This window comes from Scylla paramamosain, chromosome 22 (genome assembly GCF_035594125.1).
Source record: "Scylla paramamosain isolate STU-SP2022 chromosome 22, ASM3559412v1, whole genome shotgun sequence".
In the NCBI taxonomy this organism is placed as follows: domain Eukaryota; kingdom Metazoa; phylum Arthropoda; class Malacostraca; order Decapoda; family Portunidae; genus Scylla; species Scylla paramamosain.
Window position 1 is genome coordinate 6,817,501 of NC_087172.1, and position 21,419 is coordinate 6,838,919.

Below are 21,419 nucleotides of genomic sequence, written 5' to 3' on the forward strand. Positions count from 1 at the left end.
ACTTGGATTATGTGGAAGTTACAATTAATTTCCATAAAGAAACACCTGACACTCGCCATTACTGTCGCTAGTGTGGCTAATGAAAGGCGCAGGATTGATTGGTGACACGCGCACCTTACCTGTCCACCGCCACCTGGCCTCACCTGCACACCTCGGGCCGCGCATCCTGAACACTCTGCCAGCATGAGGCCTTCCCTCCGTCCACACCTCCCCCCACACACACACCTGTACTGCTGCATGATCCCTAAACTGTAATGTGTACCAGAGCAGAATAACAGTGCAGTAGACAGTAGAAGAGTAACATTTCTAAATTGAAGTGCAGCAAGCAATTTATGGAGTTCGCTGCGTCTGTAACAAAGAATTCGAAAAAGCTGAAAATTACATCCACTGAGTTTAGCGTATTTTTTGGGTCTCCAATCGCGGGGGACCCACGAACAGCGCATTGCAAGTCATTTACTGTTGCCGCCTGACACACGCCGCGGGGAACAAGGGATACGTGGTAGTGTGCATATACTTCGCCCACCAGAGCCTTGCCTTGCCTTCGAGCCAACCCTGACCAGCGGTTTGAAATAAAAAAAAAAAGCAGCGTTTCCTATGCCATGGTCCTGTTCACTGCTTCCCCGCTACCGTGCAGTCACTTAGCGCCTCGCCCTCCCCTCCTTGCAATGTGCCACCAACACACTCCGTATCTTGTTTAATTTTCTTAACCCTTTCACGCTAGACAGATTTTCTTTTAATGTTTGTAACCTTGTAGGCAGTATTTGTGTGCCAGGCTCTCATGAATATTTTTGTAGCTTAATAAGACAAAATTATCTTCCGTTTCTCCTAGTTTTCTCTCCTGTGTCTCCATGCAAACAGTTTTTACAGTGCTAGGAATGCTAAGAAAGGACGACCATAGCAGCAGCACAAGTGTTAAAGACAGATTATTTCGGCTATTTTCAAAGACCACGGAGATAAGTAACCAGATTCACAATGTTTTTTTTTTTTTTTTTCCAGTCAATGACACTGAACCATCATTAAACCTTTCACTGTAATCATGAAAGCATTCTTGTAACTTCCACGAGAGGATGCTAAAAAGTGAAGTCGAAACAAGAACAATGAAACTTTAATTAAAGAATGTGAACCTTTATTTGGCGCGTTTCAATCGATTCAGCGCGATGGGCAGAGAGAGAGAAAGAGAGAGAGAGAGAGAGAGAGAGAGAGAGAGAGAGAGAGAAGAGAGAGAGAGAGAGAGAGAGAGAGAGAGAGAGAGAGAGAGAGAGAGAGAGAGAGAGAGAGAAGAGAGAGAGAGAGAGAGAGAGAGAAGAGGAGAGAGAGAGAGAGAGAGAGAGAGAGAGAGAGAGAGAGAGAGAGAGAGAGAGAGAGAGAGAGAGAGAGAGACCTCTGAGTTGCCAAAAAAGTAAGATAGACAGACTGACAGATAGATAGATAGATAGATAGATAGATAGATAGATAGATAGATAGATAGACAGATAGATAACAAAACCCGCTCAGCACTCAACACAAACACGGAACAACCGGACGCTGTGTCTTCGCCAGTTCTCTTTCGCTTCATTGGTTCCCCGCCTCTTGTTTCTCATTACATCGATGTTTGCACCTTCTGTCTCTCCTTCCCTCCTCTCCTATCCCTGCCCCTCATTCTCTCGTATCCCTCCTCTCCTTTCCATCCTATCCATCCTCTCCTTTCCTTCTTGTCCCTCCTTCCCTTCTCTTCTCTCCTCCCTATCTCTCCTCTTCCGTCCACTCTGTCTCCTCTTCCCTCCTGTTCATCCTGTCATTCTTCTTCCCGCATGCCGTTCAAAACTGAGGAATTATACGAAAAAAAATTATCAACAAAACAAACAATCTCTCTCTCTCTCTCTCTCTCTCTCTCTCTCTCTCTCTCTCTCTCTCTCTCTCTCTCTCTCTCTCTCTCTCTCTCTCTCTCTCTGCGTCCTTACCTCAGCTACTTTCAACAGGTTCTAGTGGAGGTTACTGGAAAAACCCTCCTGCGCAACGTTAATGAAAAAAGAAGCATTGTGAGACCCTGACTAATGGTTTGTGTTGCCTCTGAATTGTAGCTCTGATGAGAACGAAGTACTGAACAAGGTCATAATGTAGAAAGCTCGAATTTTGTGTGGTCTTATGTATTTAGTTTAGAATGTTGTGCTAATACTGTGTTTCATCTGACTTAACCTTATCTAACATAACGTGACTAACATAACATAGTATTAAATAACCTAACGTAACCTAACCCTGGCTGATACAACGTGACCCAATCTAGCCTAACATAGCATTACATAACCTTGCCTTACCTAACCTAACCTAACCTAACCTAACATAACGTGACCTAACCTAGCCTAACATGACATTACATAATCTTACCTAACCTAACCTAACTAACCCTGGCTAACCTAACGTGACCCTAATAGACCATAACATAGCCTTACTTAACCTAATCTAACGTAACCTTATCAGACCTTAACCTAATATAACATAACATTTCCTCGCTTTCACATCCTCTACTCAACATTCACTCCATCATTCCTGCGTCACACAAACCATAACTAGGAATGTACATCGCTGTTCCTTAGAGATCAATTATGTCTTATCCTCTAAGGCAGGGGTTCCAAACCTGTAGTACATTTATCCCCAGTGGTACATTTGCACTTTTCAAGGGGTACATTGGGTCTCAGAGAATAACCACCCCTGTGCAATACATGGTGTTGCAATTGACAGTCAAATTGCACAATGTCTTTTTTTTTCCTTTTTCCCCCATTTAAGTAAGCAAAACTTTTATCTAAATTATATCAAGAGAAAGGATGAATACCATTTGGTTTACACTATTATGGACCTTCCCGTGGCCACAATCTGTACAGGGCCTGAAAGGATCAGGTGTGGGACGTGTATACCAACTCGAGTTTGGTGAGCAGTACTGACCTGAGTCACTCATTCCTACTGACACACCAGTGAAGGTGTGATGATGTTATTCACCACCACCACTGTTGCCATAGTTCTGTTGCAAGTGTTACATAAAAATTTTACTATACATACAAGAATAATAAATGAAAAGACAAGAATGTCTGATATTAATATTAAATTATATTTTTAATGTCATATCAATACCAGGCTTGGGTCCAAGATAGTACATGTACTCATACCTAAGTGCACAATATCACGTACTGGTATGTTACCTGGACTCAACGTACTCGACCATTTTACGAGTACTTTTGAGTACAGTACAATATCATAATATTACAATTCATCTTTTTAGCTTTAATTTATTTATGGGTACAAGGGAACCTATAAAAATGTCCAAGGGGTACAGAGGAACAAAAAGGTTGGCAATCCCTGCTCTAAGGTGTTAATGAGGCTGACCAAGAACTAGTATTAATAAAGTCCCCTTAATCCATTCAGTACTCCATAATGTTACCAGATGTCAGTAAACATTAACACTTCCACTGTGATAATCAACAATTCACGTCACTAAAAGCAATGTATGGAATCTTTATAAGCAAGGACGAGAAAGAAGAGGATACAAAAAAATACATTTTGCAATTTCTAGTCAATACAACGTTCGGCGGTGAGTGCAGAACAAGAAAAGATGTCTGATTGCCAAATAGCTGTGAAAGGCTTAAGTGGGCTATATAACTGTAGTGACTAAATGAGAAGGGATAACTTTAAGTACCTGAAAAAGTAAAAAAAAAAATACCATCCTAAACTTTAAATCCTCCTCACAATACCAAGAATGAAATCAAAGCAATGCCTTATTACAGAAAAAAAAAATATTGTAGCTAACAGAAAGTATGAATAAACGGACTATGTAGAAACGAATGCCACTCCTGTTTTTTTTTTTTTTCTCTCTCTCTTTTTCTGTCTCAGACGAATAAAATCAAAACGATCTATTATTACAAGAAAACGATCCTGTATTGAAAAAAAAAAAGGAAAAAAATCCTGAAAAAAAAGGCGAGGTAGAAGCAGGTGGTAATCCTGTTATTTTACTTTTCCTTTCTCTCTCTCTCTCTCTCTCTCTCTCTCTCTCTCTCTCTCTCTCTCTCTCTCTCTCTCTCTCTCTCTCTCTCTCCTCTCTCTCTCTCTCAAAATAACACAATAAAGAACGATGCCTTATCACATGAAGAAATAATAATTGTAACTGAAAAGAAGAGGTTAAGCAGAAACGGTCGCTAATCCCTCTTGCTCTACCTTCGTTTTATTTTATTGTTCTCTCTTCAAAGGATAAAATCACAACGATGTCTTATTACCTGAATAACGACGCGCAAAAAAAAAATAAATAAATAAAATAAAATAATAATAATAATAATAATTACAGCTCAGCATAAAAAAGATGTTAAACAAAAACGTTGCCAATCCTGTTCTTTTACTTTCTTTTTTTTTCTCTCTCTCCGAAGAATAAAATAAAGACGAAGCCTTATTACATGAAAAATAATAATTGCATATAAAACGAAAAACAGAAAGCAGAAACGGACGCCAATCCCATTATTTTACTTTCTTTTCTTTACTTTTTCCTCATTCAGATAGTAAAATCTAAACAATCCCTTATCATCTAAAAAAAAAATAAATGTGTTACCTGAAACAATTAATTACATCTCTCATTAAAAAAAGAAAATATATATATAGCAAGTAGAAACAGAGGGTAATTCTGTTATTTTACCTCTTTTTTTTCTTTTCTCTCAAAAAAAAATAATTAAATAAAAACAATCCCTTATTACCTGGAAAACGATGTCGTATTGTCTATAAAAAATAAAATAAATAAATGAATAAATGAATAAATAATAAATGCAGCTAAGAAAGAAAGAAAAAAAAAAAAATGGGCGCCAATCCTGTTGTTATTTCCTTTCTTTTTTCCTCTTCTCTCTTTCCCCCGACTCCCTCACCCCCCACACCATGCCGCGTCCTGTCCCGCACTGTCTGGCTGTCTGCGCGCCGTCCAGTCACCCAGTAAGCATCATTATCCCTTATATCGCTATTCACGTAGGCACCCTCATCCGGTTCCTTTCCCCGCCCCCCATACCCCTCCCTCTTGGCGCAGTCTTCCGCCTCACCTGCCTCACCGTCTCACATTACCTGTCGTCAGTGCTTCCCGCGGCAGGTCGACCCCGTCACTGCTCTGCGCTATGATGCACCACTCTATTTCTGAGTCTGTACGTCACCTCGCAGCTATTTCACGCTGAGCCGCGCCACGATGTATTGGGACACGATTCTGCTGGTGTTTTTTTTTTTTTTTCCTCGTGGTCTGTCTCTCTCTCTCTCTCTCTCTCTCTCTCTCTCTCTCTCTCTCTCTCTCTCTCTCTCTCTCTCTCTCTCTCTCTCTCTCAGTGTTATTTATTTTTTCATTCGCACACACGTAGTATATTAAGAAACTTCGACTTCTTTATCTCTTTCTTTTCTTTTTCTTTAAATCTGTGATCTTTCTTTCTCTCTTTTCTTCTTCTGTTCCGCACAGCTTCTTCATTTCTTTCTTTACTCCCCTTTTTGTCTTTCGTTTCTTTCTCTGTTTCTCCCAGTGTTATTTTTTCATTCGTATACATGCATTATATTATTAAACCTCGACTTCTTTCTTTCTTTTCTTTATTTATTTCTCCCAGTGTTATTTTCAATCGCACACACACGCAGCATATTAAGAAACTTCGACTTCTTTCTTTGTTTCTTTTTCCTTTTCTTTCTTTTATATCCTTATATAACGAAATTTAGACTTCCCTCTTTCTTTTCTTTTTCTGTTTTATTTCCACGCATAGCATATAACAAAACGTCGACTTTTTTTTCAATTCTTTCCTTCCTTTATTTTTTTCCACTCTTCAGTCAGACACACAGATCACAGTTTTAGTTTTTTTTTTTTCGCTTCCTTTCTCCCTTTTTTTCATTATTTTCACTTGTATACAGAAACCTAAGCTCTTTTATTTTCTTTATTTCTGTTCCCTATTTCCTTTAGTATTGTTTCCATCCATTACTTCATTGATTTCACTTCTTTTATTCCTTATCGTCCTTTCATTCACACACACACACACACACACACACACACACACACACACATACATACTAAAGCATAATAGTGCCTACAGTGTCACTTTTTAAAAGCCTACAGTGTCACTTTTTTTTTTATTCTTTTTTTCTTTTTTCTTTTCTTATTCATATACACACATTACTTTTCCTGCGGTAGTTTATGAAAAGGAAATCATAATTATTTATTTTTTTATATATACATATATATATATATATGTTTCTTTTTCATTTGATTTTTACTGTTTTTTTTCATAACGTATTTTCTTTTCCTTTTCCTTTATTACTTTGTGGCTTTTATCTTATGTTTCTTCTTATCTTAACATCCTTTTTCCTTATTTTTCTCCCCCTTTTTTTCCCTTCTTTCGTGTTTTTCTTTTCCTTCTCATTTTAATTAACATCCTTCTAATTAACATCCTTCTAATTAACATCATCTTCTTTTTTTCTCTCTCTCTTTTCCTTCTACCTGTTTTCCTTCTCATTATAACATCCTTCTTCTTTTTATTCTTCTCCCCCTTTTCCTTCTACCTTTCCTTCCTCTGTTTCCTCATTCACTCACACTATTTAGTCACCTACATTTATATCTCTTTATCACCACCTTCCCTTCCTTTCATCTTTCGCCCACACTGTTCCAACATCTCTCTCTCTCTCTCTCTCTCTCTCTCTCTCTCTCTCTCTCTCTCTCTCTCTCTCTCTCTCTCTCTCTCCATCACGTGTTTCCCTGCCTTACCTCCCCCAGAGACTCCGGCTGTGACTTGCGTTATGGAAATTTTCTTCCCGTAGATCACTTTCCGATGTGTGTGTGTGTGTGTGTGTGTGTAAGGCGTTGATAATTGTAAGTGAATGCAGGGAGTGTTGGTGAATGAGAGGGAGAGAGAGGTAAAGAGAGGGAGGGACGGAGAGGGGGGAAGGGAGAGAGAGAGAGAGAGAGAGAGAGAGAGAGAGAGAGAGAGAGAGAGAGAGAGAGAGAGAGAGAGAGAGAGAGAGAGAGAGAGAGATGCTTGGGGGAGAACAATTAGCTTATTGGAAAGAAAGAGAAATAGAAAGACAGACAAAAAAAAATAAATAAATAGATAAATAAGATAAAAAAATAAAAAGGAAAACTTTCATTCTAAAACACTAAAAATATAAAGAAAAAATAAGCCATGAAAAAAAAAGTTAAAGACCACACTGGAAATAACTAGATTCATTTCACTTAAAGTTTTCCTAATACATTTTCTTTTTCTTTCTTTTTTTCCCACGTTACATTTTCTGTTCATTGTCTTTCCTGTGACTTTAATTCCTTTAATAGAGATGTATCAGGTCATTCGAGTGCTGAAAACTCTCTCTCTCTCCCTCTCTCTCTCTCTCTCTCTACAATTCATGCATTGTATAATTGAGTATCTTTAGTTAGGAAGAGTATTATTATTATTACTAATGTAGTATTATTAGTATAGAAGTTTTAGTATATATATATATATATATATATATATATATATATATATATATATATATATATATATATATATATATATATATATATATATATATATATATATATATATATATATATATATATATGGATGGATAGATAGATAGATATAAATAGATACATAGATACACAGATAGATACATAGGTAGGTAGATAGATAGATAGATAGATAGATAGATAGATAGATAGATAGATAGACTGATTGATAGATAGATAGATGAGGTAAGAAGGGATACACCAGGCTTCCTTTTTAATTTACAGGAACGTTTCACCTTTAGGGAAGGCACCATCAGGCCGGGTGTAGGACGATTTGGCCACGGATGATTTGCCCACGGACAATTTGGCCACGGGATGTCACCGTAGGACGTTTTGGCCACGGGAACTTCCCAAGGTGGACGTTTTGGCCATGAAACATATTTACTGTAATATATATTATATTTTGTATTATTTACATATTTTCACAATTATTATTAATATTCGTATTTATTACCTAACCTAACCTAACCTAACCTAACCTAACCTAACCTAAACCTAACCTAACCTAACAGAACAGATTAGAGAACTTTTTTGGATAATAAAACAGACTAAAGATTTTTTCCTTTACTTAATAAGCAAGCTACTAAGTGCAATAGATTCCTAGTATTTTCTCCCGTGGCCAAAATGTCCTACCCACCGTGGCCAAAACGTCCTAGGGTGACATCCCGTGGCCAAATCGTCCGTGGCCAAATTGTCCGGATTCCCATCAGGCCTTGGCCCACTCTTGCTAATTCTTTTTTATGTAATCATTATAGCAAGTGGTTGAACGAATGTCCTAGTGAATTTAAACCTATTTTACAGAAGATATGTTAATGACAGTTTTATTTACACACTCTCAACACATCCCTAAATTTCTAAGTTACCTGAACTCCAAACACCCTAATATTGAATTCACGTGTGACGCGGAAGACACTGGTTCTATCCCGTTTCTGGCTGTAATTGTGACTCGTAATAACAACCAACTACATGTTGCAGTTTACCGCAAACCATCTTTCACAGGTTTGGGGATTAATTATTTTTCATCCCTCGACTGTCTAAGGGTAATGCTATAAATACCCTCTTATATCGATGCAATGCTTTATCTTCTATCTGGTTTGCTTTTGATCATGCTAGTGACACACAGATGACACGCAAGAACTACATAAAATTACCTTACTATGGCCATCTTAGCTACACTATCAGAAAGAGACTCACTACCATACTTAAAACACAATATCCTCACACTAAGTTCATATCTATTTTTACCAACGCGTTTACTATTGCCTCCTTTGTTTTTTCTTAATTCAAAGACAGTGTTCCTATTGGACTTATCTCTAACTTCATTTATGAATTTACTTATTCGAGTTGCGAGACACCAAGAGGAATCCAACACAAAGAATCAGCGAACATAAAGGTCCTTCAATACGTACACAGAAACAGTCAGCTCTCTCCACTTTTCCAGCAATAAGAACACATTCACACACACCTCATCATCCGTCTTTGGAGGAGGATTTTAATATATTACATAAAGCTGACACACATACAGACACTAATATATTAAAAGTTTGGCTATTTGCCTTAAACATCTGAAAACTGAATCAAATAACCAACTGTTATCATCACAATTATATCTTTTATAAACTTTGCTCGAAGCTTTGGGCACCCGCTCTCGCAACTATTCTAGTTCTCACACCGCCGCCCTGCGTCAGTCCTCACCACAACACACGCGAGACCACACAAGGTTTGTCCAGAGCTTTATACCTTTATATTGCTTGATTTTTTCTTTTTTTTTTCTTTTGTCATGTATAAGCTGTAGCTGACAGATTATTAGGTCACATTATTTTTTGTTAATGCTTACCTGCCTGTCCCCTTTTTTTGTGTGTGTGTGTCCCTAGTGTGATATTTTGTGATTTTTCTATCGTTGCACCTATATTTATTTTTTGATTAATTAATTTATTAATTTGTTTATTTATTTATTTTATTTTTTTAGCCTGATGATGCCTTCTGTGAAGATGAAACGTTCTAGTAAATGAAGAAGGAAGTCTGGTGAATCCTTCATTATCTCATCTATAACTCGGAACATGTTCTACTATACTACTATATATGGAACCTGTGCTACTATATATATATATATATATATATATATATATATATATATATATATATATATATATATATATATATATATATATATATATATATATATATATATATATATATATATATATATATATATATATATATATATATATATATATATATATATAATTTTTCTCCACGCAATTACTTATCATCATTATTATTATTAGTATATTACTAATGATACATAAATGAATCTAAAAAGTGTGTGTGTGTGTATGTGTGTGTGTGTGTGTGTGTGTGTGTGTGTGTGTGTGTGTGAAGGAATAAATCTATATGTTTAGTATTGATACAAAATGAAATCATTAACACTGAAGTGAAATTCCCGAAAACCTCACGATATATTACTGATGACAAAAATGAAAACCAGAAAAAGAAAACGAGAAAAGGACAAGAAGTCAATGTAGGATGAAATAGGATGCAATACTGTACACTTAGCGTATCCAAACAATTTCCTCTCTATCATCTTAACCTAACCTCACCTCACGTAATCTAGCCTATCCCAATTTACCCTAACCTAACCTAATTTCACTTTAAGACTCAATATCCTATAGTTCATGATTAGAAGACTGACCGAGGAGAAAAACTGCGAGAGAGAGAGAGAGAGAGAGAGAGAGAGAGAGAGAGAGAGAGAGAGAGAGAGAGAGAGAGAGAGAGAGAGAGAGAGAGAGAGAGAGAGAGAGAGAGAGAGAGAGAGAGAGAGAGAGAGAGAGAGAGAGAGAGACTATAGTTCATGATTAGAAGACTGACCGAGGAGAAAAACTGCGGGAGAGAGAGAGAGAGAGTGAGAGAGAGACTATAGTTCATGATTAGAAGACTGACCGAGGAGAAAAACTGCGGGAGAGAGAGAGAGAGAGAGAGAGAGAGAGAGAGAGAGAGAGAGAGAGAGAGAGAGAGAGAGAGAGAGAGAGAGAGAGAGAGAGAGAGAGAGTCAACTCTGTTAGCCGCTCAAATAAATAAATATAAATAAATATATCTATCTATCTATAACAGATTCACAAAAATTGGCCAGTTTACTTATGAATGCATCACTTCTTTGCACAACAGAGAGCATCTACGAAATGAAGAAGTGAGAAGAGCAAAGTGCAATGCGTGGCGGAAGTGATAAGATAAAAAAAAAAGTGAGATGGCTTGGCCACGTAGTAAGAAGAAAAGACTAAAAAAACAATTAAAAGAGCCTGGAGAAAATCAGCTGAACGAAGAAGACCCAGAGGAAGACGGAGAGTGAGATGGAGGGATGGAATTGTGGTAGAACAGCAAAGGATAGGAGTCACAGAAGATGCAAGGGACAAACTGGAGGAGACTCGTACATGGCGCCAACCCCTCACTCTTGGCGGAAACGGCGAAAAGATAACAAGGAAAAAGATAACAAGAACACTGGGAACCCAACAGCACTCATGGATGACCTCTGAGCGTGACCTGCCCTCCTCCCCACTCAGTAAGTTAAGGATTATCAGGTAAGGTCACTAACTCAAAGAAAAAAATTATTATCGTGTATTTGCTTTCCCACCTTTTCCTTCGCCGTCGAGAAATCGTAACATTAATGTAGTGTTCAGTCACTTTATGAAAATGTAACGTCAGCTAAATTTGAGGTCACGAGGTTACCTGCTGCACTTTTACCTTGAGTGCTTCGCGTCTCCAATTTCAAAACGCCTTTCTAATTTTGGATAACCCTTTTGGCTCTACTCTTTGGGGACTTGCACCTTCAGCGGGACCTTTTTCATTTTTTTTTTTCTGCCTTTCTGTAGCCCTTGGTCTGAAACCCTTTTACATAAAAAATAATAATAAAATAAAAAGCTCTGATCCACTGATAGTCTTCTTACAGAACCTGACACAAGATTCTCAGAAGACTGGAGGACTTGAGATGAAGGTAACACTAGACACAGTGGAAGGGAATGCAGGTCACGTGACTTCAGACCAGAATAAGGAGAGGAGGAACAAGAGCAAATAAAAGAAGAAAAAGAAGTAAAGATGATAATGATAATGAACATAGAGAAAGAGATAATGAATGCAGGATATGAAAGAAGAGAGAGAGAGAGAGAGAGAGAGAGAGAGAGAGAGAGAGAGAGAGAGAATACTCAACACCAAGGAAATTCTAAAAAGAGTATCATTATCTTATTCTATATTTAATATAATTTGGCGAAGCTTGCTCCCCCAGCTGGGAGTAAGAGGAAGGGCATAGCTACCCACTGGCTGGTGATTGGTTGACGGTGGCTGCTGACTGGCTGGCAGCATCCAAGAGAGGGTGGTGAGAGGGCAGTGGGGAATGGGTAATTTGACAGTTTCCGTGGCCGTGTCTGTCTCGCGTTGATGGGTGGCAGGCGGCGGGGGACATGGTGAATACTAATTGCCATTTTGCCAGGCAGGGAGGAACGACACCACCCCTGCTCCACCAACCCTTCTTTTCACTCCTGCCTCCACCCCTGCTTGCCTCCCGTGATCGCTGGAGCGTGGTCCGACATGCTCCGCGCGACGCTCCACACACCTCGAGGGGAAAAAGGCCGCCACCACCACATCCTGAATTATTTATTGCTCCTGACGCGGCGATAAGTGCTGCGGTGAATGAAGCAGTGAAGGTTTGCTCGTTTGCTTCTTCTTCTGTCCGCTGTACGTGTTCGTTAATTAAATGATGAAATTATTGAAAGAAAAGTCTTTTCTTTTCTTTTCTTTTAATATCTTTCAAGAGGACGAGTTCATTTTTTTTAATACATTTTGGAAGAATAAATGCGAAGTGAATAGATTGAGACATATTTACTTGGTGGGCTGAAAGAGGATAGATAAGTTAGTGCTTTTTTATATATATACATTTTAAGAGGAACATATATAAGAAAATGGATTGATATATATTTCCTTGCTTTCTTCATTTGTCCACGTGTTTGTTGGTTGAGTGTGCGAGTTGGTGGAAAGACTGGTGGGCTGAAATGATGTGTTCGTGTTTTGCTTTTCTTCTTTTCTTAATACTCGTTCGTTTCAAGAGGAATAAGTAAGAAGTAAATTGGTCGATATATATTTACTTGGTGGGTTGAAAGGATGAGTTAGTGTTATTTTATTTATCTATTTATTACTTTTTATTGCCTTTCAAGTGGAATAAATAAGCAGATCAATACATATTTATTTGTTTTCTTCACTTGTCAAGTGTTTGTTAATTCGAGGTTCGAATTAATGGAAAGAGTTGTGTGTAGAAAATAAATTTGTGTTTTTACTTATTTTTAAGAGCAAATAAAAACAATTGCATCATTGCAGGCTTACTATTTTCTTAATTTCTCTGCGTATTCGTTCAGTGAAGGATTAAAATCGGAAGACAGGTGAATAAAAAAATAAGGATTTTTCTTTTTAATTTATTTTTCAACAAATAAGAAATAAATTAATCAGTGAAGGTTAACTTCTGTCCTCGTCACTCTACAACACACACTTGTTAATTAAATGTTTGAACTGTTAGAAAGTTTGATAGTTTGAAAAAAAAATAATTAATGACTTTTTTTTCAAGAAGGACAAATAAGAACAAATAAGTGAATTATATAAGCTTTTTTTTTCTCTCTCTCTCTCTCATTCTTCTACACACAAATTTCTCAATGAAAATATCAATTAGTTTCGAAGAGGTAATAAATAAAAAATAAAAAAAGGCTTATTTTCTCACCTTCTGTAATATAAACTTGTTAATTAAAATACTGTGTAAATAGAAAGAAATTAAGTGATGGGTGTTTTTCATTTTTTTTTCAAGACTTAATAAAAAGAAAGACGTGAATCATTATAACAATCTTTATCTCATCTTCTTACAATACAAACTCAATCATTACAATATCAGGTAGGCAGAAAAATTACTAAGGATAATATTCTCTATTGTAAAAGTTCCTTGGCTGAGAGATGTCAGTGAATGAATAAATATATGAATAAATTAATTATTGTGGTGTTAAGATACACGGAAATGTTTTTTTTTTTCTTCTTTTCCTCTTTCTTGCTCTCCTTCTCACTTCTTCACTTCGTAGCATTAAAAATTTAACTGGCCAACTTTTGTGCTTTTATTTTCTACACATTGTTCTTTCCTGCTTTACATCTGTTCATTTATTTATTTGAGTGGCTATTTAAGTGGACATTTATTTATTTTTTTTCTTTCTTCCAGTTTCTTCCCTTAGCTAATCTTCTAAGCATGATCTATAGGATACTGAGTCTTAAAGTTAGGTCAGGTCAGGTCAGGTTAGGGAGATGGAAAGGAATTTCTTAGGATATGCTAAATGTACAGTATTCCATTCTATTTCATCCTGCATTGACTTTTTTCCGGTTTTTTTTTTTTTTTATCTTTTTCTGGTTTTCACTCTTGTCATCAGTAATATATTGTGAGGTTTTCGGGAATTTCACTTCAGTGTTAATGATTTAATTTTGTATCAATACTAAACACAAATATAGATTTATTCCTTCACACACACACACACACACACACACACACACACACACACACACACACACATATTTCAAATTTATCTATCATTCATCTATCTATAATTTATCTATCATTAGTAATATTATACTGATAATAACAATAATAATTAGTAACTGTGAGCAGAAAAGGTTTACATATATACATATTTACAAATAATATACATCTCACTTATCTTATTACTAGTACAACTGTACTAATAATACTATAATAGTAATACCCACGATATTCTTACTCTCTAAAGATACTTAAATGTACAGCACATGCACTATATATCATTTTTGTGTATGAATTTAACATAATTTTAAAAAAAGTAATACTTATAATTTTACTAACTAAAGATACTTAAGTGTATGATACATGAACTACGAATTATTACAATATATGGTTTATGAATTACTACAATACATGAATTATATGTAATTTCAATAAAATCAGCATGTATCACTAACACTACTGCCATACAAAACAGAATTAAAACTCAATATCATTATTCTTGTGTAAGCTTTGAAAAAAATGTTCCTTTCCAACTTAGGAACAATTCTCCATTCAATACAAACTTCGATATACATATATATGTTACACAGTTATATTAGATAGTTACAATACATGAACTATACATTATAAGAATACATGAATTAAGCAAATTTTCAATGAAGGCTGTAACAGCACTGCTGCTGTTCACAACAGAAATAACACTCAACTTCAAGGCCTCTTCAATGGGCGGCCCAGGCGTGGCGTGCACTCGTTGACCGTGACACTCTTGCCTCGCCTCCTCACCGCGTGCCGCTCACTGCGTTGTGTCGCCGCAGTACATACACACCGCAGCACAACACAGCAGCAGGCACAGAGGTACGAGGCGGCACGGCTGACCCATGAGTGCCTCCAGAGTGAACAATGCCGCCATGCCCACGCTGAGGGCAGTGAGGCGCCCCATCAGTGTGCGGTAGCGCGCGGCATTGGAGGCGCCCACACACTTGTTGAGCAGCACGGAGTGGTACTGCCAGTTCTGTACACACTCCCGGCACAGGTCACAGTGCTCACAGCCTGCCGCCACTTCCTGCCGGCACTCCTCGCACCACGTCTCGCCAGGCTTGCATTCCTGCCGCGTCAGCTGTGCCAGGTGGAAGGTGGCGAGGGTTGCCGCCAGTGGCGCCAGGCACGCCGCCTGCACCAGCGTTGTGACCTCTTCTGCCTGCGTGAACCTGCTCGCCAACACAGGCACGGTGCCCTCCAGCAGAGGCAACACTGTGTCATACGCGTACACGAGTGGCGCTGCGTGGCTCACTATGAGGTTGGCAGTCCACAACGCGTGCCTAATGGCGCGGGCGTGGCGTGCAGCGGCAGGCGAGGCACGCACCATCACCGCGGAGCTCAGGGAGGCCTCCTCGTCCTGGTCTTCGCTTGTCTCGCTCATAGGTCGGGGGCCGTTCTTCACGCCCTCCGCTGTGTCGAGAAGGGTGACGTCCTGCGTGACGTCTTCCTCAGTGTCAGCCACCAGAACGTGGCCGTCACTGCTTCGCTCTTCGCGTGGCGGCTCTTCTACAATGGTGGGAAGAGCGGCACCACCACCGTCGCCGCCTTGCTTGGTGTCCGACACGTCTCGGTGCTGGCCTCGCCTCATTATGAAACACTCCAGCAGGTCCTTCATCACTGCCAGCACGGACTGGTCTTCCTCCATCTTAAAGTCGCTGGCGTCAACAACATCAAAAATGTTGCTGCTGCCAAACACGCGCTTGAAATGGGTCCTCTTCCCAACCTTTACTTTAACCTTCACTCTGCGTCCCTCGCCGTCCATCGCCGCCAGCTTCTCGAAGTCCGCGCGTATCTCAGCCTCTACATTCTCCCACTTGTTCTTGCTGGGGATCCTGTGCCACTTGTCCTCCGCCACGGTGATGGCCGCCACGGGCACGAAGGTCTTCATCCAGCCCAGGCAGCGCCGAGCCTGCTCTGCGAACACCAGGATCGCGGTGGGCTTCTTCACGGAGCCGGACACTTGCACGGTGCACGAGAATTGCTTGGAGATCTGCATGTTACCACTTTATTTAACAATCTTGAAATACTTCAGGTTATTTATATTCATGAGTTAGAGTGCTTAGATTATCTTCATGACCAAATATTCATGTTTGGTTCTGAAGGTGTGCTAAATGTTCTGCAAGCGCACATTATATTTGCAAGAAATAGACGCCAACTTAGGCCACCACGCTCCATCTACTGAGGCGCAGCGGCTTATGACCTGTCACGGATGCATTCAATGGAATAATATGCCTGAACACATAAAAATATATAATTAATAAGGACACATTAAAATAACTGTTAAGAAACATTTATTAAATCGATTTAAATCTTTGTTATTTGCCGTAAAGTAATCAAAGGAGTATGAATTAATTCCTTTGTATCTGTGAAGTTAAGGGAAAACGTGCATTAGCGGGATATTCAACAAAAATATGCATGAGAGGCATACCACATGTTTACTAGCATGTGTCATCAGATTATCATTATATGATTATATGATGAAAAACTTGTATATACAATATTGATATGTAACGTATGACAATCAATTTATTGAAAAAAGCAAGAGACTGCATCTCTAAACAGTCATTGTTTATTGAACAATTTATTATATATTATGCCGTGGAAATACAAAATTGGTTCTCCGTGACTGGATAGCATTTCTAGATAATAAATCGTTCAAGGGGCCTGTCAGACTGGTCTTCCTCCATCTTAAAGTCGCTGGTGTCAACAGCATAAAAAATGTTGCTGCTGCCGAACACGCGCTTGAAATGGGTCCTCTTCCCAACCTTTACTTTAACCTTCACTCTGCGTCCCTCGCCGTCCATCGCCGCCAGCTTCTCGAAGTCCGTGCGTATCTCATCAGCCTCTACATTCTCCCACTTGCTCTTGTTGGGATTCCTGTGCCACTTGTCCTCCTCCACGAGCACGAAGGTCTTCATCCAGCCCAGGCAGCGTTGAGTCCGCTCTGCGGACTCAAAGCGAACAAATCACAGTGGGCTTCTTCACGGAGCCAGACACTTGCAAGGTGCAAGAGAATTTCTTGGAGATCTGCATGTTTCTACACTTACTTAGCTCACCGCTTCGCCGAGGGTACGGCGTGTTCATATTTAGAAAGGTATCGTGTGGCCAGTAGGCTCTGGATAGTTATGCACATGAAAATAACTAAATATGCATGCAAATATGCATTAGAATATGGTAAAGTATGCCCTGAAATATGGACCTATTTTCTTAAAAAAATATGATTAATAATAATAAATTAATACTTTTAGCTTAATGTAATTGCTAATATGTGTTTTTTGCAGTAATTTGAAAAAAAAAACTTAATTTTTATAAAAGTTGTGACCGAGAGGCACTTTTTCATAAAGTGCCAAAGAAGAAAACACTATGCACTAACAAAATCCTTTACTTTATAAGACAGAAAAGCACCAATACAATCCTTACATTAACTGAAGGTGGGTATTTGCTATTTCTAGAATATGAAAAGAAAATAGGCAAACAAGTTTTTCCGTGCAGTGTTGTGCCACGCACACTGAACAGCGAGTTACGACCCAGCCCATCACAGGCCACAGTATTGAAGTCTTATACACGTCATTTTATCTGGTCCTTGTGATTATTATGAAGCTTACACGAAATTATAACTAAAATACTATTACATACAGAATACTCATCAGAAACACATAATAACTTCTCAAAAATATGCCTTATTAAGGAAAAGTTTTAAATAATGCACTTGAAGTTTGAATATAATCAAAACATCCTAAGCCTAGTCTCATAACACAAATCCACATCAAGCTGCACATCACACTCAGCCAAACAACAACCCACATGAAACAGCCATACCACACACACACACACACACACACACACACACACACACACACACACAAAAAAAAAAAAAAAAAAAAAAAAAAAGGCACAATACACATCACACCTCGTCACAAAACAATCCATTTCACTCCCAGCCCAGGTACATAACCACATTATTACGTTTTGCTATAGAAGTTTAGTAGTTTCCTCAACTGTAAGAATTATATTATCAAGCTGAAGAATCACATGTCACTTCACTGACCACCCGTAGACCATATTAATTTTGTCCCGCGGCACATGCGTTTGGCAGCCCCGCACCGCAGCAACCATTACTTTGGCCACACACACACAGGGAGACAGAATTTTTTTTTTTTTTTTTTTTTTTTGCACTTTTACTGTTACAAAATCTTTAACACTTACATTATCAACGCTTAGGTTCATAGGAACCTGGCATTATAAAAAAATATATGACAACTGCATTATAATCATGTAGCCTACAACTCCTTATTTTAACTACAATATACAGTCAGGTCGCCGCTAACACAGGTGATGGGTTCCGTTATCGACCCGCGTTAGACGCGATTCGCGTTAGCTTTAATTAAAGTGTTAGCAGAAAATAACATTGGCTCTGACCTACCAGAGACAGAACACTCAAAAACCAAAATGCAATATTTCAAGACTACCTCTAATATATATATATATATATATATATATATATATATATATATATATATATATATATATATATATATATATATATATATATATATATATATATATATATTTTTTTTTTTTTTTTTTTTTTTTTTTTTTTTTTTTTTTGTGGATGTAATAAAAACATTATTTTGTAGCTCATAAAAAATAAAAGAGATAGAGAATAAGAAGAGGTACAATACAGTAACAATTATAAAAAAAACCACGCCGAGCTACTGTTTACACACACAGCTGATGAACACTCCCTCTTCATATCAATGTGAATGACTAGCGGCGGTTGCGGCGGCTGCAGCCCGCCCTTCTCTATTAACTCGCCTCACTGTGTATGGCGGCGGCGGCGGTAACGGCGACAGGCGACGGCGGCAGCGGCTTTTACTTTTACTTTAATTAGAGAAAGACGGTGAATGAAGAAGAGTTTGGACAGAGGAAGGTGTATAGTTACAAATGGAAAGACTGTAAAGAGGCTGCAGCAGCCCTTCTCACTATATATGGCGGCGGCGGCGGCGGCGGCGACGACGGCGGAGGCGGCGACTGTAGCCCGCCCTTAGCCTCGAAGTCCCCATCTATTGAGGTGACCATAAATGTCTCCAGGTCGGATTGCTCATCTGTTATCGATCCTAAGTGTCTTGACACCCCCCTCAATTTTTTGTTCATTAACTTCTGCAACATTCGCGGTCTTAGATCTAATTTTCAATCAGTAGAACACCATCTCTTTTCTACTAAATCTCATCTTCTTTTCCTCACTGAAACACAGGTGTCTGAGGCAACTTCCCTCGCACTTTCTCTATCCCTATTTTCAATCCAAAGCTGGATGTTGTGTCTATGTGCACAACGATTTAACTTCCTTCAGTGCCCACGCTCTTGAATCTTTCGAGTTTTCCACCATCTGGCTACGACTTCAGAGTCACTCTCAAACTAAATTTATCTGTGCTGTATACTTCTCACCTGACTCCTCTGACAATATGAAATTCTTTGATCACTTGTCTTCCAAAGTGGAGCACATTCTGACTCTCTTCCCTTTTGCGGAGATCTCCATTCTTGGAGACTTCATTGTTCACCACCAGCTATAGCTTTCCTCTCCCTTCACTGACCATCCTAGTGAACTAACCTTTATCTCTGCTATCCTCCACGACCTAGCGCAACTGGTGCAACACCCTACTCGTATTCCTGATTGCCTTGAGATACACCCAACATTCTTGACATTTTTCTGACCTCTAATCCTTCAGTTTATGCTGTCACCCTCTCTTCTCCGTTGGGCTCCTCCGATCACAATCTCATATCTGTATCTTGTCCTATCGCTCCAATCCCTCCTCAGGATCCCCCAAAGTAGCCTCCTTTATTTCAACCTGATAGCACCACTGCCATCTCATCTATCTCTAAAGCTGAACTCTTCACTCAAACCTTTGCTAAAAAACTCTACCTTGGATGATTCAGGGCTTGTTCCTCCCTCTCCTCCACTCTCTGACTACTTCATGCTTCCCATTAAAATCCTTCGCAGTAATGTTTTCCGTGCCCTCGCTGGCCTAAACCCTCGGAAGGCTTATGGACCTGATGGGGTCCCTCCTATTGTTCTTCGAAACTGCGCCTCCGTGCTTGCACCTTACCAAATCAAATTCTTTCAACCCTGTCTGTCAACATCTACCTTTCCTTCTTGCTGGAAATTTACCTACATTCGGCCTGTTCCTAAAAAGGGTGACCATTCAATCCTTCAAACTACTGTCCTATTGCTTTAATTTCCTGCCTATCTAAGGGTTTTGAATCTATCCTCAACAGGAAGATTCTTAAACATCTATCGCTTCACAACCTCCTATCTGATCGCTAGTATGGATTCCGTCAAGGCCGCTCTACTGGTGATCTTCTGGTTTTCCTTACTGAGTCTTGGTCATCCTCTTTTAGAGATTTTGGTGAAACTTTTGCTGTTGCCTTGGACATATCAAAAGCTTTTAATAGAGTCTGGAACAAAAGCTTTGATTTCCAAACTACCCTCCTACTGCTTCTATCCTTCTCTCTGTAACTTCATCTCAAATTTCCTTTCTAACCATTCTATTGCTGCTGTGGTAGACGGTCACTGTTCTTCTCCTAAATCTCTTAACAGTGGTGTTCCTCAGAGTTCTGTTTTGTCACTCACTCAATTTCTGTTATTCATCAATGATCTTCTAAACCAAAATTTTTGTCCTATCCACTCTTTTTTTTTTTTTTTTTATGTAGGAGGGACATAAGCCAAGGGCAACAAAAATCCAATAAAAAAAAAAGGTCCACTGAGATGCCAGTCCCCGAATAGGGTCCAAAGCGGTGGTCAAAAATTAAAGGATAAGTGTCTTGAAACCTCCCTCTTGAAGGAATTCAATTCATAGGAAGGTGGAAATACAGAAGCAGGCAGGGAGTTCAGAGTTTAACAGAGAAAGAGATGAATTATTGAGAATATTGATTAACTTCTGCATTAGAGAGATGGACAGAACAGGGGTGAGAGAAAGAAGAAAGTCTTGTGAAGCGAGGCCGCGGGAGGGGAGGCATGCATTTAGCAAGATCAGAAGAGCAGTTAGCATGAAAATAGTGATAAAAGATAGCAAGAGATGCAACATTACGGTGATGAGAAAGAGGCTGAAGACAGTTAGTTAGAGGAGAAGAGTTGATGAGACGAAAAGCTTTTGATTCTACCCTGTCTGAAAGAGTGGTATGACATGTGAAGCATACTCCATACATAGACGGAGCAGCTGGAAGAGTGAGAAAAACTGGCGGAGACGTCTCAGAACGCCTAACTTCATAGAAGCTATTTTAGCTAGAGATGAGATGTGAAGTTTCCATTCTAGATTATAAGTAAAGGAC

At 38.8% G+C, this 21,419-nt stretch overlaps 1 long non-coding RNA gene across 2 annotated transcripts; it reads left to right on the top strand.

Annotated features, from left to right (window-relative positions):
- The first annotated feature begins 9,187 nt into the window (after window positions 1–9,187).
- On the top strand, window positions 9,188–12,320 carry LOC135111500 (uncharacterized). 2 transcript variants are annotated; one of them, XR_010273752.1, is made up of 4 exons: window positions 9,188–9,224; window positions 9,474–9,529; window positions 10,670–11,060; window positions 11,448–12,320. It is a non-coding gene; the product is annotated as an uncharacterized LOC135111500 (long non-coding RNA). The 2 variants fall into 2 exon arrangements; XR_010273753.1 differs by lacking the exon at window positions 9,474–9,529 and having other exon boundaries at window positions 9,199–9,224; window positions 11,448–12,317.
- The last annotated feature ends 9,099 nt before the right edge of the window (window positions 12,321–21,419 follow it).